The following is a 17,347-nucleotide window of genomic DNA, read 5'->3' as shown; positions in this document are numbered from 1 at the left end:
CAACAGGCTTGAGCAGTGGTAGCTTGAGCAAGGCCGAAGTTTCCACAGTAACCAAAGGGCTCACAGACCACAGTGACCTGATGCAAACAGGCTCATTAAAACATAGACCCTAACCAGGCACAGTTCCTAAGATTACCAAAAAAGAGAAAGTTCCATAGGTTCCCATATTCCCTTACCCTACCCTATAACTATAGCCCTTCACCACCACCTCATAGCAGACAGTCTCTCCTTTGCTGTCTTGCCCACAGCACCTTTGCAGTGTATTCAGTAAACTTTCCTCTCCTTTGTTCTGCCTGGGGTGAAATCTTCCACGGCCTGAGCCACAGGCCCCCACCCAATCTGGTTGCCCCACAGCAAGATTTCATTCATTTTTATGGCTGAATGATATTCCTGTGTGTGTGTGTGTGTGTGTGTGTGTGTGTGTGTGTCTGTGTGTGTGTGTAAAACCTCTGGTTTATCCATTTACCTATCAGTGGACACTCTGGCCGCTTCCATAGTTTGGTTATTGTAAATAATACTGCAGTAAACACAGGGGTATTGAACTAGTGTTTTTGTGTTTTTTTGGATAAATGCCCAGTGATGTGATTACTGGATCAAGTGGTCATTCTTCCTTTTTTTTTTTTTTTTTAAGATTGATTTATTTGTTTGAGAGAGAGAGAGCGTGAACGCAAAGAGGGGTAGGGGCAAAAGGAGAAGGAGAGAATGAATCCTTAAACAGACTCCCTGCTGAGCATGGAGCCAGTCATGGGCCTTGATCCAAGGACCCTGAGATCATGATCTTAGAGGAAATCAAGAGTCAGTCGCTTAAGGGACTGAGCCACCAAGGCACCCCATGGCAATTGTATTTTTAAATCTTTTTTGAGGATTCTCCATACTGTTTTCTGCAGTGGCTACACCAGTTTGCATTCCCACCAACAAGGCAAGAGGGTTCCTTTTTTTCCCCAACTTAGCCAACACTTGTTGTTTCTGTGGTTTTTATTTTAGCCATTCTCTGACAGGATGAGGTGGTATCTCATTGTGGTTTGATTTGCATTTTCCTGATGATGAGTGATGTTGAGCACCTTTTCATGTGTCTGTTGGCCATCTGGATGTCTTCTTTGGAGAAATGTCTGTCTTCTGCCCATTTTTAAATTGGATTATTTGGATTTTTTTTTTTTTTTATTTTGGGTTGTATAAGTTCTTTGTGTATTTTGGATACTAGCCCTTTATTGGATATGTCATTTGCAAATATCTCTCATTTAGTCTTTTAGTTTTGTTGTTTCCTTTGCTGTGCAGAAGCTTTTTATCCTAATGTAGTCTTAATAGTTTATTCTTTCTTTTGTTTCCCTTGCCTCAGGAGACAATTGAAAAATATTGCTATGGCCAATGTCAGACAAGTTACTGCCTGTACTCTCTTCTATGATTTTTTTTTTCAAGATTTTATTTATCTACTTTGTAAGGGCCTATTTAGCCAGAGCAGCCCCACCCCGGTTGAACTGCCATTTTGTTGTAAAGCTTAAATTGATTCCCCCCACCCACAGGGGAAAAGCAAGTCCGGGAACCCAGTCCCAGGTAACAAAGTCCAAGTACAAGGGTGGGTCAGGCGAGGAGGAGGTATTCAATCAGTGGGGGCGCATACTGTCTCCTAGCTACCGAGGAGTAGGGCCCCCGCCCTTTGGGAGCCTTTTGGCGCCAATCCTAACCAAGGTGTGATAGGGTAAATAGAGTAAATTGCAATTCAATTGGTCGCCTAGCATCACTGTGGAGTTTCCTGTGTGTGTTACAATCTCATTGGCCACCTGTGTGGGGCCAGGCCCAACCACATGGCCTTTGCTCTATAAAAGTTAGTCTGGAAAGCAGGGAGGGGTCGTCCTCTCTGTAGGGGCGGCCCCCAACGATCTGTTTGACGTTGGGTCTGATTCCTGATGCTTGGCACGAAATAAAGCTTTGCTTGACCTTCGCTTGTATCAGTCTCGCTCCTTTAATCATGGACCCATTATTGGGGTACCCAGTTTTGGGGGACCCAAAAATTTGACAGAAATCACAAGTAGGCAGAGAGGCAGGCAGAGAGAGAAGAGGAAGCAGGCTCCCCGCTGAGCAGAGAGCCCCATGTGAGGCTCGATCTCAGGACCCTGAGATCATGACCTGGGCCGAAAGCAGAGGCTTAACCCACTGAGCCAACCAGGGGCCCCTCTTCTATGATTTTTATAGTTTCAGGTCTCACATTTAGGTCTTTTTTTTTTTTTTTAAGATTTTATTTATTTATTTGAGAGAGAATGAGTGAGAGAGAGCATGAGAGAGGAGAAGGTCAGAGGGAGACGTGGACTCCCCGAGGAGCTGGGAGCCCGATGCGGGACTCAATCCTGGAAGTCCAGGATCATGACCTGAGCCGAAGGCAGTCGCTCAACCAACCGAGCCACACAGGCGCCCCACATTTAGGACTTTAATCCATTTTGAATTCATTTTGCGTGTGGTGTAAGAAAGTAGTTTCATTCTTTTGCATGTAGCTGACCAGTTTTCCCAGCACAATTTGTTGAAGAGACTCTCTTTTTCCCATTGGCTATTCTTCCCTCCTTTGTCGAAGATTAACTGACCATATAAGTATAGGTTTATTTCTGGGCTTCCTATTCTGTTCCATTGATCTGTGTATCTATTTTTGTGCCAGACCCATATGTTTGACTACTACAGCTTTGTAGTATTACTTAAAATCTGGAATTGTGGTACTTCAGGCTTTGTTTTTCTTTTCTGAAACTGCTTTGGTTGGGGCACCTGGGTGGCTCAGTCATTGAGCATCTGCCTTTGGCTCAGGTCATGATCCTTTGGGATTATTTGTTCTAGTTCTGTGAAAAATGCAGTTGGTATTTTGATAGGGATTGCATTAAATCTGTAGATTGCTTTGGGTAGTATGCACATTTTAACAATATTTTTTCATCCCATCATGAGCATGGGATGTCTTTCCATTTCTTCGTGTCATCTTCAACTTCATTCATTGGTGTTTTATAGTTTTCAGAGTACAGGTCTTTGATCTCCTTGGTTAGGTTTATTCCTAGGTATATTATTATTTTTGGTGCAATGAGCAATGGGATTGTTTTCTTAATTTCTCTTTCTACTGCTTCATTGTTAGTGTTTAGAAATGCAAAAGATTTCTGTACATTGAAGGAAACAACAGATGTTGGCAAGGATGTGGAGAAAGGGGAACCCTCTTATACTGCTGGTGGGAATGCAAGCTGGTATAGCCTCTCTGGGAAACAGTATGGAGGTTGCTCAGAAAGTTAAAAAATAGAGCTACCTTATGATCCAGCAATTGCACTACTAGGTATTTACCCAAAGGATACAAACCTAGTGATCTAAAGGGGTACCTGCACCCAATGTTTATAGTAGTAATGTCCATAATAACCAAAATATGGAAATGGAAAGAGCCCAGGTGCCACTGGAAGATCAATAAAGAAGATGTGTATACATATATATATACATATATACATACATATACATATATATATATATGTATATGTGTGTATATATATATACACACATATACATACATTAGAATATTACTCAGCCAACAAAAAATAAAATCTTATAATTTGCAATGATGTGGATGAAGCTAGAGTATATTATGCTTGTGAAATAACTTAATCAGAGAAGATAATTATCATATGATTTCACTCGTGTGGAATTTAAGAAACAAAACAGGATCATAGGGGAAGGGAGGGAAAAATAAAATAAGATGAAATCAGAGTAGGAGACAAACCATAAGAGACTCTTTTTTTTTTTTTTTAAGATTTGTATTTATTTATTTGACAGACAGAGAACACAAGTAGGCAGAGAGTCAGGCAGAGAGAGAGGGGGAAGCAGGCTCCCCGCTGAGCAGAGAGCCTGATGTGGGGCTCGATCCCAGGACCCTGAGAGCATGGTCTGAGCCGAAGGCAGAGGCTTAAACCACTGAGGCACCCAGGCGCCCCCATAAGAGACTCTTAACTTTAAGAAACAAACTGAGGGTTGCTGGAGGGCAGGTGGGTGGGGGGATGGGGTAACTGGTGATGGGCAGTAAGGAGGGCATTTGATGTAATCAGCACTGTGTGTTATATGCAACTGGTGAATCACTAAACTCTACCTCTGAGACTAATAATACACTATACATTAATTAATTAAGTTTAAAAAAAAAGAAATGCAACAGATTTCTGTACATTGATTTTCTATCCTGCGACCTTACTGAATTCATTTATTAGTTCTAGTAGGTTTTTTGGTAGAATCTTTAGGGTTTCCTATATATAGTGCCATGTCTTCTGCAAACAGTGAAAATTTTACTTCTTCATTAGTAATCTGGATGCCTTTTATTCCTTTTTCTTGTCTGATTGCTGTGGCTAGGACTTCCAGTACTGTGTTGAATAAAAGTAGTCAAGAGTGGACATCCTTCTCTTGTTCCTGATCTTAGGGGGAAAGCTTTCAGTTTTTCACCATGGAGGCTGATGTTTACAGTGCGTTTTTCATATATGGCCTTTATTATGTTGAGGTGTGTTTCTTCTAAACCTACTTTATTGAGAGTTTTTATCATGAGTAGATGTTGTACTTTGTCAAATGCTTTTCCTGCAGCTATTGAAAGGATCATATGCTTTTTGTTTTTTCTCACTAACATGATGAATCATTTTGTTTTGTGAATATTGAACTATCCTTGCATCTTGGGAATAAATCCCACTTAATCGTGGTGAATGATTTTTTTAAATGTATTCAGTTTGTTAATACTTTGTGAGGATTTTTTGCATCAGAGATACTGGCTCATAGTTCTCTGTATGTTCTAATTTTTAAATTGTTTTTCTTTCCCCATTACATTATAAGTTCCACCCAATAGAGATATTTTTGCCTAATCTGTTTACTTTTGTATCTCAAACACCTGGAATAGTGCCCAGCACTTAATAGGTCTTCAGAAACTATTTTTTGAATGAATGGATATGTAACATGCATTGTACTACCCAGTACTTTAAGTGCTACATGTACTAAATCATTTAATCCTCATGAAAGCATAAGGCAGTTACTATCTGTTTTATCCTCATTTAAGGGAAGAAAATCAGGTATAGCAAACTTTGATGATTAATAAGTGTCAAAGCTAGAATTCAGACCCTGACTCTTACCTCTTTATTGCCAATATGGGTTGAATTGTGTCTTTTCCAAAAACAATATGTTGGAATCCTAACCCTCCATACCTCAGAATGTGACCTTTTTGGAGAAAGGGTGTTTACAAAGCCAATCAAGTTAAAATGAGGTGATTATATGGGCTCTAATCCAATATGACTGGTGTCCTTATGAAAAGGAGGCTCCTTGGTGGCTCAGTCAGTTAAGCATCTGACTCTTGATTTTGGCTCAGGTCATGACTGTGAGATTGAGCCCTGCATCAGGCTGGGTGTGGAACCTGCTTCAGATTCTCTCTCTCTTTAGGGGCACCTGGGTGGTGGCACAGTTGGTTAGGCATCTGAATCTTGGTTTAGGCTCAGGTCATGATCTCAGGGTCATGGGATCGAGCCCTGCGTTGGGCTCCATGCTCAATGCAAAGTCTGCTTGAGTTTCTCTCTCCCTTCCCCTTCCCCCTCTCAAATAGATAAATCTTTAAAAAACTATTTTTTAAAAAAAGATTCTCCCTCTCTTTCTCCCTCTGCCCCTTCCCTCCCTTGCTCGCATGTTCTCTTTCTCTCAAAAAAAGGAGGGGGGGGAATTTGGATACAGACAGACACACAGAAGAAGAGATGTGAGACACAAAGGAAGAAGTCTGTTGTCTATATGCCAAGGAGAGAAGGCCTCACAGCCCTCAGAAGAAAGCAACCCTGCGGACACCTTGATCTTGCACTTCTGACATCCAGAACTGTGAGACTAAATTTCTATTATTTAAACCAATCATTTTGTAGTATTTTGTTATAGCAGCCCTAGCAAAATCTTATAACTGCTTACAAGAATAGCTGAGTTTGGAACTTTGTAGCCAATTATAAGTTTGTATAATTACCTACAAAATTAATACAGTAATTATTACTTAACTGGAAGTTGGGGTCATATTTTTGAGTACTTCAGATGATTCACAACTTGATATTTTTAGGGTTTTTTAGCCAATGAGCAAAATTCTTTTAAGTTATGTATTCACATCAACCTAGATTTTTATCACTGTGCTTCATATAGTGTTAACATTGGTATTCTATCAACTATCCATGAAGCATCTGGAAACATACTATTGATTTGGATTTTTTTATAATATAAATACTGCTCCTTTCTTAATTTTCTCCCGACTTAGGTTCCAAATTGTTCTTCCTTCACCATTCTACCTAATACTAGTAAGACAAATCATCCCAGTAAGGTGTAGGAGGTGGAGCCCTGTTTCTGGACCCAGCCTGGATGGTGATATTTCAGCTACACCATTAGCTGTGTGACTTTGGGCAAGTTACATAAGCTCTCTGTGCTTCTGTTGCCTCATCCATTAAATAGGAATAATAGTACCTACTTCACAGGGTTGTCATGGTGACAAAATAAAGTATAATTTGCAAAGTTTTCAGAAGAATTCCTAATGCAAAATAAGTGTTAAATACATCAAGAAAGAAAAAAAAAAGCACAGCTAGATATTAAAATCGAGATGAAGAATATTACATAAGTCCTACCTTTAAGAAATTACCATCAATCTGGGGAGCGTGAGACCCCTAGGTCGTCCAGTCATCTCTGCAAAGCTTAGGCCCTTCTGTAGATGAGAAAGAGATGCAGAGGATGAGAAGTTGGCCATAGGTCCCAGATTATTCATTCTCTCATATCTATAGAGCGTAGCCTCTGTGCCAGATGCTGCCAGACCTGGGAACCAGATAGACCAGGTCTCTGTCTGGCAGGCCATGGAGAAGGCTGGCCTGAAGCCAGTTGACTTTGGCAATTCCTAAGAAGGAAGTCAGACTAACCTGGGATGGTGCAAAGGCTATTACTATATCTTTCATGGGCTACAGAAGACAGCTCTGTCAAAGATCGGGTCACTTTTTTCTCTCCATAAGCTGTCTCTTCAGGTTAAGAAAATTTCTTAACTATTTGACGTCATGAACACACTTCTGTTCTGTCATATGTTAGGAAGGAGATATGCATAATTTCCCAGGTGGTCTCTTTATTACCCTTTCCCCGACCCACACATTTGGAAGGGATCCTGGCTTTTGTTGGAGCCTGGCACCAGGGAGGCAGCCAGCTGCCCCACCAGGAGGCCCCCAGGCCCTGCAGACAGAGCTCTGTTGGCACATCTCTCTCCAGCTGCTGGAGGAGGCTAATGGCAGATGATGTGACGGAAATAAGGAGGGGAAAGACAAAGTGAACAAAACTTGAGATACAGATTTGCCAGTCAGCAAGAGAAAAATGCAGAGGCCGTCTATAGCTTAAGGGAATATTCAAAGGAATGAAACATGAACGCTAAGGGACTGCATTGTTATGTTTTGATTTTTCATTGTCTTATTCTTCAACCTTTTCTACTAAAAATATAGACAAAGCATTTTTTTATAGGTCTCCATTGATCAAACAGGAGGTTGTATTTTAGAAAATGACTGCTCACAATTGAGAATAAGTCAACCTAGGAATATCCTTTTGTTTATTAGTATTTTATTCTGAAATCAAATGCCATATGTCATGGCTATTGCAGAGAAATCTAGAGATTTTCACCAGATATAAAAGTGCGCTCTAATTCACCCTTTCATGTGTCAAATGGCCCCTGCACAGGAGACAGATAGAAAAGAAATCACTGAGAGGTTGTTTCTCTAGGTTTGAGACCAGTTAATCCAGTCCTGGACAAACCATGGCATTTAGACCCATACTGGAATGGTACTGTGTCCACTGACCCTGGAATATGGGTCAGAGAACTGTTCATTGACCACAGAGAACAGTTCTCTGACCACAGAGAACAATCTAGATTTGCCTCATGCATTTTCACTTTTCTTTCCATGTAAGAGAAGGACCAGAGTGAGGCAATTTTGTGCATTTCCCTTCCTGACTAGGCCTTACAGGAATTTAGTTAACTTGAATAAAGGAACTGACCAATTATTAGTTTCCTGTTGCTGCTGCAACAAATTACTACAAGCTTGGTGGCTTAAAACAGCAACAATTTATTATCTTGCAGTAGAGAACTCTACTACATCAGACCTCTGATGCAAGTCTAACTGGACTCAGTCAAGTTATCATTAGCAGGTTGCATTTCTTTTAGAGGCTCGGGAAGATGAGGGTTTTTTGGTTCATTTGGGATTGTTGGCAGAATTCAGGTCCCTGTGGGTATAGGACTGAGCTCCCCATTTCCTTCCTCATTTTCAAAGCCTGCAGCAGTGGGTTGAATCCCTCTCATACTTGAAATTTCTGTTCCTTTTTCTTTGGTCTCATCTCTCTGATCCATCTGTCTTCCACTTCCATTTTTAAGGCCTCATGTGATTAAACTGAACCCACCCAGATAATCCAAAATAATCTGATTTTAAGGTTCGTAACAGTCCTCATCTGCAAAGTTCCTTTTGCCTCAGTCACGTCTGCAAAGTTCCTTTTGCCATGGAAAGGGACCAACTTACAAGTTCTGAACACTAGGGTATGGCCATCTTTGGGAGATCATTATTTTGCAGACTACACCAGCCTTAGATGGAGAATCCGTAACCAGCCTCAGGGTCCCTGAAAAGAATGGACGTGTTGAGATTAACCAGCTGGTGTAGTCCTTTCCCTCACCTGGAGAGCCCACCCAGGACATGGCACAGGTATAAGGCACGGGTCCCACAGCAGATGCCCTGGCTCCATTTCTTACTTGCTGTGTGATTTCAGGAATGAACGTTCTCACCCTCCAAAGGCTCACTTTCGTTAGCCTATATCATGAAACTAACGTCAGTATCTATCTGCTCTAGGCTGAATGTTTGCGTCCTCCCAAAATTTGTACGTTGAACCTAAACCCAAATCAGATGATAACTGGAGGTGGGACCGTTGGGGGGTGACTAAGTCATGGGGGGGAGAGCCCTCATGATGAGATGAGTGCCCTTATAAAAGAGATCCCATGGGGCGCCTGGGTGGCTCAGTGGGTTAAAACCTCTGCCTTCGGCTGGGGTCGTGATGCCACGGTCCTGGCATCGAGCCCCGCATCGGGCTCTCTGCTCAGCGGGGAGCCTGTTTCCTCTTCTCTCTCTGCCTGCCTCTCTGCCTGCTTATGATCTCTGTCTGTCAAATAAATAAATAAAATCTTTAAAAATAAATAAATAAATAAATAATAAAAGAGACCCCAGAGAGCTCCCTCAGCCCTCCTACCCTGTCAGGACATGGAGAGAAGATGGCTACCTGTAAACCGGGACGTGAAGTCTCACCAGACACGGAATCTGCTGGTACCAGCCTTCAGAACTGTGAGAAATAAATGTTTAAGTCCCCTAGTCTGTTTTTGTCATAGCAGCCTAAATGGGCTAATATATCACCTCACAGCGTTGTTGGGGGAAATGACATATTCTGTGTAAAACACTATGAAAATTCCTCCCTCACGGAGTGTGCTGAAGTTTTAGCAAATCCAATAGACTCATATGCAAATGCAGCAGACAGTGGCAAGCCTTGATGCTTAAAATTCCTCCCTCTTGTCTCATTCCGTTGATTCCGGGATTTGGTATCTGTGCAAACAAAAATACTCTAGAAGAAATAAAAGCACATTTTCATCAGTAATTTGACTATGGCAAAGCAGGAGGAAAAGGAAGATGTATACCGAGCATCTATTTTGTCAGCAGCAGTTTTTGTGCCCAGGGACTCTGAGAGTGTATTCTAATGAGGTGGGACACCAGGTGCTCGAGAAGGAAAGGCACCTAGGCTTTGCCAAGGCACAAAGTGGTAAAGCTAAACTGCTAACTTCAGAGTCTTATCTCGGACCCTTGGACTAATCGGTGGCCAAGGGAAATGGACTCTCCAGGCCCGCACAGATGGGAGCAAGGAACTGACATAACAACGCGTGTCAGGGCAAGTCCAGCTGTTCTCTGATGGGCGGCAAGCTGATTGATGCCCCCCTTTATCACTTAGTAGTCTCCAAATGCTTCCTCCCTCTCCTTGGTGTCTGTCTTTCAGCCTTGTTTGCATGAGTTTTGGCTCAACTCCCTCCAACTCTTGGACATCGATCATGCTATGACCACACTGGCTGTCTCAAGGACGTGCCTCTTCCTTTGAATACATAAATAAATAACTTTTGTTTTATTATGAGCAGGGCAGCGCAGTTAGGTGAGAATGACATGACCATGTGGCCTTTTGCTTATTATCTAGAACATTCTGTCTAAAATCAGTGCTGATGTAGATTAAAAAGAAGGTAGTATTGGGGGATTTGGAACACGATTGGAGGAGGCGCAGGCTTGTTTTTTTCCCCTCACACCTTTGTTTGTAACAACTCTGTCTATTGGCCATCATAACCAAAACTGTTGGAAGTGAGAATTTCTTGGTTTAAGAAATCATGATGTATACTCTCTCTAGATAGCACCAACTGTTGTGTGTGTAATCATAACCAGCTTTATCAAATTTACTGAAAATGTTGATAGTTTTATTTATTTTATTTTATTTTAAAGATTTTCTTTCTTTGTTTGAGAGAGAGCTTGCACACAGTGGGGGAGAGGGAGAAGCAGACCCCCCGCTGAGCAGGGAGCCCGATGCGGGACTCGATCCCAGAACCTCGTGATCATGACCTGAGCCAAAGGTAGATGCTTAATCGACTGAGCCACGCAGGCACCCCAAAGTGTTGATACTTTTTTTTTTTAAGATTTTATTTATTCATTTGATAGACAGAGATCACAAGTAGAGAGGCAGGCAGAGAGGAAGGAAGCAGGCTCCCTGCTGAGTAGAGAGCCCGAGGTGGGGCTCATTCCCAGGACCCTGGGATCATGACTCAGAGCCAGCCAAAGGCAGAGGCTTTAACCCACTGAGCCACCTAGGCACCCCAAAGTGTTTATACTTTTAATGATCATTCTTATGCAAACTGTTTGAACTTGGACACATCAATCATTAGAACTGTAACTTCCAATTTTGTAAATAGTAACTGAATTTATGTTTAACACAATACCAAAATCTGTATCATGTGTATATTTGGTACATTTATAGCTCCACACAATGGCATATGAAATGGATTAAAGGAGGCATTTCTATTTCTGGATTCTCTGGGTATGTGATTACTTACAACTTGTGTGTTTAACGTGCAGGAGGATCTTTATAGTTAGATTGCTTGGTATCAGGTTTACAGCTTCTGTTTAATGTGAAACAATGCCATGATTTGGACTAGATGCAAATGTCTTAAATAAACCACAAAGATATTTGAGTGCAAAATTCAGTGGAGGAGAGGCCGTTATCTTAATTGAGAGAAAAATAACATTGGCTCAATTTCAGAGTAATCTATTAAAAACAAATTATTTTGTAGAGTTACCTCAAATCACTTTCTCGAATTTGTATTAATTCACAGGAGAATAATAGGGGCAAAAAATCAGCTTAGACAGAGACCCTGCATCAGTTTATAGAATGTGGCTTCTTTTCACTTGCCTTAGATCACGTCCACACTGACAGAACAAAGTGGAGAGTGAAGCACCTATCTTAGAGTTTTACCATAAAAAATTTATGAATAATTACTTGGAGTAGACAGCCCCAGGCTAAGACCTTTCAGTAGAGAACAACTGGACATAAGTAGATTTTTCAGGATGACTTAGTTTGAGACCAAGGAATGGTCAGTGCTGTTTTTGTCAGGCATAGAACAGATCCCAGAATACACTCCTCTACTCTTGAAGTCCCTTCCCATTATTTAGATTTAATTTTTTTTTCTAATGGTTTTATTTATTTGACACAGAGAAAGAGATCACAAGTAGGCAGAGAGGCAGGCGGGGTGGGGACACAGTCTCCCCGCTGAGCAGAGAGCCCGAAGCGGGGCTCAATCCCAGGACCCTGAGATCACGACCCAAGCCAAATGCAGAGGCTTAATCCACTGAGCCACCCAGGCACCCCTAGATTTAATTTCTTAAAGGTTTTCTCCTCATTCTCAGAAGGATAATGAATCCCTAGTATTAAATATTCACTCATTTACCCAACAGTTATTTATGGATTACCCGCTATCTGGAGGCGCCCTGGGAACTGAGATATACAAGGTCCAAGCTTTATGAATCTCATAGGAGATAATTGCCATAGCAACATTTGGTATCCATCATTGAGGATTTGAAATAAACTTTAGGATCTTAACACAATATTATTTTTTCATCACCAAAGAGCAAATTGTTATCAATAAAAGTCTCAATTTGACTCTCATATGATACCATTTGTTCTTTTCTACCTGGCACCCTGACAGCAGCAAACACTCTTGCTCCATAAGCTTTCCTCCCTTTTCCTTAGATCCAACAGGAGTTGGGAGAGTGGTGACTCCTTGCTTGAGTCATCATTTTGCTACATTGTATAATAAGTTTATAAACACCAACAGTGGAAAAAAACTAGACAGCGGGGAAAGATCCATTGTTTATCCCTTGTCTCGCGGTCTCCCCATACCTCCCCAGCGGGGTCAGTTTTGAAGTGATCAGACCCATGACGAGTGGGAAGGAGAACTCCTTGTTGACTTGACCAAACATCTGATGATAATAATGTCTCTTTATTCTATAGGGAGACATTTATCCTGTATAAATAGACATCTTACTGTTTTACCTCAATGCAAAAATGTGTTAGTAGTTAGCAGTGGTTTGTTACAGCCGTGAACTGACATCTGTTAGCAATGAGGTTCTGGCATACTATCCTATGTGAGTAATTCTGAGGAAAGGAAGTCAGAAGAGCAGACCAGTGGTCACCCCAAAATAGCCCTGAGCCTGCAGCTTTGGGCAGAACAACTCATTGGCAAAGCTGTGAGGAGAGCAGAGCTATTTACCCACTGACTCATCTGCTTTACACGTATCTGCAGAGTGGCTGTCATGGGCTAAGATTGATGCTTAAGGATGAATGAGAAGCACTTCTGCCCAAAGAAATGTATAAATGTTAGATTCCTTCTCTCAACTTTTTTTTTTTAACCTCTGTACACCCCATATGTCCAGTATCCCAGTACTCTTGTTCTTTCCTCTTTTAATTTTCTTATCAGTAAACTCTTCTTGGGGTACCTGGGTGTCTCAGTCCATTAAGTGTCTGCCTTCAGCTCAGGTCATGATCTCAAGGTCCTGGAATCAAGCCCCACATTGGGCTCCCTGCTCAGGGAGCCCACTTCACCCTCTCCCTCTGCCTGCTGCTCCCCCCTGCTTGTTGCTCATGCTCTCAAATAAATAAATAAAATCTTAAAAGTAAAAATAAAATAAAAATGTAATGTTCCTTCTGTTTACCCTTTCATCCCATTTCCCGATATGAAAAATTCAGTTTGTACCCTGCCAGATCCCTTCCTTTGCAAATAAAATCACACATCAGTGTATCTAGACTTATAGTTATATCTAGATATGAACTTACTGAAGTCCTTTTTTTTTTTTTTAAGATTTTATTTTTAAGTAATCTCTGCAGCCAACGTGGGCTCAAACTCACAAGCCTGAGATCAAGAGTCACGTGCTCTACCAGGACTGAGCAAGTCAGGCATCCCTAAACATACAGAATTCTTAAAATATGAGTCATATTTGAACATAACTTCCTTTTTCATTCTACAACATACCAGGAGTATCTATGATATATTAAGTAGGAAAATAAGATCATAAAACAACATGTTTATGTGATCCTGCTTTTGTAAACTGTGTGTGTGTGTGTGTGTGTGTGTGTGTCTTTTTTTTTTTAGTTTTTTGCTACTTTTTCTACTGTTCAAGTTTTTAAAAGATTTATTTATTTATTTCAGAGAGAAAGAGAGAGAACACAAGTGGGAGGGGTAGAGGGAGAGAGAGAATCTCAAGCAGATCCCGAGCTGAGCACCCAGCCCACTGGGGGGCTCGAACTTAAAACGGTGAGATCAGGACCTGAGCTTAAACCATGAGTAGGACGCTAACCCACTGCGCCCCACCCCCAGGCACCCCTCTAGTGTTTAAGTTTTAAAATGAGGAGTTTGCATTACTTTTTTTTTTTTCTAGAGTATCTTCTTTTTTGTTTTTTTCTGAAAGATTTTACTTTTAAGTAATCTCTACACCCAATGTGGGGCTCAGCTCATAATCCAGAGTTCAAGAGTTGCACACCCCACTGACTGAGCCTTTTTTTTTTAAAGTTAATTGGTCCGTTACTTTAAGGTGTTACTTTTCTATGTTACTTTTACAACCAAGATAAAATCTGTTTTTGTGGGGCGCCTGGGTGGCTCAGTGGGTTAAAGCCTCTGCCTTCAGCTCAGGTCATGATCCTGGGGTCCTGGGATCCAGCCCCGCGTCGGGCTCTCTGCTCAGCGGGGAGCCCGTTTCCCCCTCTCTCTCTGCCTGCCTCTCTGCCTACTTGTGATCTCTGTCTGCCAAATTAATAAAATCTTTTAAAAAAAATCTGTTTTTGTTACAATGAGAAAGAATTAGTGTTACTGGAAAACTTATGAGACAGCATTTGGCTGAGGTCGTACTGCTAAATGGTGGCTTATTGCTCTGAGGACCTTCTGTCCTCTCAGTCTGCCAATTAATGTTAATAGTCCCTATCTTTGTAAGTCAAAATATAGCTATAGTATTATTATAATTATTACATAATATTTAAGTGTGTGTATAATATAATATGCATAAACTACATATATTTAAAGTGAATTATGGCTGCATTTAGGATCCTTCTTTCTGGATGAGATTAGGCTTATAACCTTTTGTGGTTTTATTGATTTGGATAGTTATTTCTAATAAACCCAGTAATAACAGGACAAACTGAAGCTGCCACAAGGGGAAGAAATTAAAAGCCACAGTCATTTTGTTGCCATTTTCGTTCCTATTGTTGGTGGGGAGATTGACTTCCTTTTTGCATCCGGAGAAATGAGTTAGAAATGAACCTTCCAAGGTGAACAGAGGGAGAACATTCTGTATTCTCTGTGTCCGTTTTGTGAGGCTGCCTGGCCACAAGGAAGGGGGACTGAGGGTGTGTCCTGTCCATCCTGATTAAGTTGGGGGGTTTGCTCAGGCACTTCTGCAGCAGACACTCTTCTGAGGCAGATGCTCACCTTTCACCTTTATTTTCCCTACAAAACTTGTTCTCAGAAATGTGGTCATAAAGGGTGACTTCAGCCCAGCGTGTTTGGATCCGAATAGGGACCAAACTTTAGGGCCAGCCTGGGGTTTCCAGACGTTGACTGATTGTTATCTGAAAGGGAAGCTCCAAGGGAACACACCCCTGTCCCTACACAGTGTCGTGAATTTGTGGCAGTAGTGAAGGGTTTTACTCCCTAAAATCCTAGCCCTGGGCTGTGCATATTCCTTTATGCCTTTGTGGGGGTCTCTCTCCCCGTGTATCATCTTTGGCCTTGCGTTTTGTGACTCTATTTCTTTTTCTCTCATTTCCTTCCGTTTCTCGTTATCGTTCTTTCTTAATTGGCCATATGTTAGAAAAATGTTACTTACTGACTTCATCGAATAATTACATTTTCCATGTATTTTATGTTAGGAGTGAAACACAGTTGTCACTTATTCAGAAGTTTGAGATCAATCGTACTTTATATTTTTCTAAGTATTCATCACTAATATCACCAACTGTCATGATATTATACATTTATTGGTTTACTTCTCTCAATACGACGCAGACTCCCTGAGGGCTAGGGACTTGGTCTTGTTCTGTGCTATATCCCAAGTGGGTCCGCTCCCCAGGTGACCCAGATGTCCTTCATGTACCTTGTCCTAGTCCCAGTGGTTTCCCTTTCACCTAAAAGCAACCACATCTTCACTTTTATGGTCATCATTTTCTCGTTTTCCTTCTAGTCTGTAACCCAACACATCTCTAAGCCCTATAATTTAACTTGCTTTGTAAAGAGTACACATCTTTACATTTTTATTTTTTATTTATTTATTTATTTATTAGACAGACATCACAAGGAGGCAGAAAGGCAGGCAGAGAGAGGAAGGAAGCAGGCTCCCCGCCAAGCAGAGAGCCCGAAGCGGGGCTTAATCCCAGGACCCTAGGATCATGACCTGAACCAAAGGCAGAGGCTTTAACCCACTGAGCCATCCAGGTGCCCCAAGAGTATACATCTTTTTAAGTTTCCTCCTATTCTCCAAGCACCCCTCCATTCTATCTTTGCCCACCGCCTACCTTTTTCTTTACAATTTAGTTCTGGAAGAAACTGGGTTGTTTGATTTGTCTTGTAGGGTTTCTCACATCTGAATTTTGCAGATCACATTTCCATGTAATTTACCCAGTTCTTCTGTATTTTCTAGCTGGTAACGGGATTATGGACTTGATCAGATTCAGGTATAATTTGGGGTCCAGCTTCTTCATAGGTGGCATGTAGGAGACATGTAATAGCTGATTATCTCTCTGTGTGATGCAGGCAGCCATAATCCATTATAAAGTTCAAAATGCTGATATTCAAATTTAATTTTTACTTCTTTATTTAGTTGGCGAAATACTTCCATAATGAAAAACTTCTCCTTGACTTACTAGCTTACACTGTATAGGAAAGGTAGCATAAATGCTTGATGAAAATACATATTTAGGGGTGCCTGGATGGCTTAGTGGGTTAAAGCCTCTGCCTTTGGCTCAGGTCGTGGTCTCAGGGTCCTGGGATTGAGCCCGACATCAGGCTCTCTGCTCAGCAGGGAGCCTGCTTCTCCCCCCATTCCCCCGCCTGCCTCTCTGCCTACTTGGGATCTCTCTCTGTCAAATAAATAAATAATATCTTTTCTAAAAAAAGAAAAGAAAAGAAAAAGAAAATACATATTTAGAAAGACAAAATATGCAAAAGAAATATACAAAAAAAAAGAGAAATTAGTAACCATAGACCTATTAAAATGTATACTGCAATAGGAAGAATAATTAACCTAGGGGGGAAAATTAGATGGAAGAAAAAATAGTGACACAGATAATGATAATTTAAGTAGGGGCACTTGGGTGGCTCAGTGGGTTAAGCATCCAACTCTTGTTTTCAGCTCAAGTTGTGATCTCAGAGTCCTGGGATCAAGCCCCATGTTGGGCTCTGCGCTCAACATGGAGTCTGCCTGAGATTCTCTCTCTTTCCTTCTTTTTCTGTCTGTCTGTCTGTCTCTCAAATAAAAAAACATCTTTAAAAATGATAATTTAAGTAGGTTAATATAATTAACTATCGTAAAAATAATTAGAGGTTTAAAAAACAATATGGGAGTGCTTAACAGGTAGTTAAAACATACTTAACTTTGTGTCTTATTTAGGAGAAAGAAAAAAATATCAAATAACTTAAGACTTTGTAGGAAAAATGGAGAACTAAATATGTACATTGAAAAATAGAAATATAATGCATAACTTCAAAATCAACAAAGGAGGAAAAAGAATA

The sequence above is a fragment of the Lontra canadensis genome, unplaced genomic scaffold, assembly GCF_010015895.1.
Source record: "Lontra canadensis isolate GAN:19392208 unplaced genomic scaffold, GSC_riverotter_1.0 scaffold4, whole genome shotgun sequence".
NCBI classification, from domain to species: domain Eukaryota; kingdom Metazoa; phylum Chordata; class Mammalia; order Carnivora; family Mustelidae; genus Lontra; species Lontra canadensis.
This window is presented reverse-complemented; position numbering follows the sequence as displayed.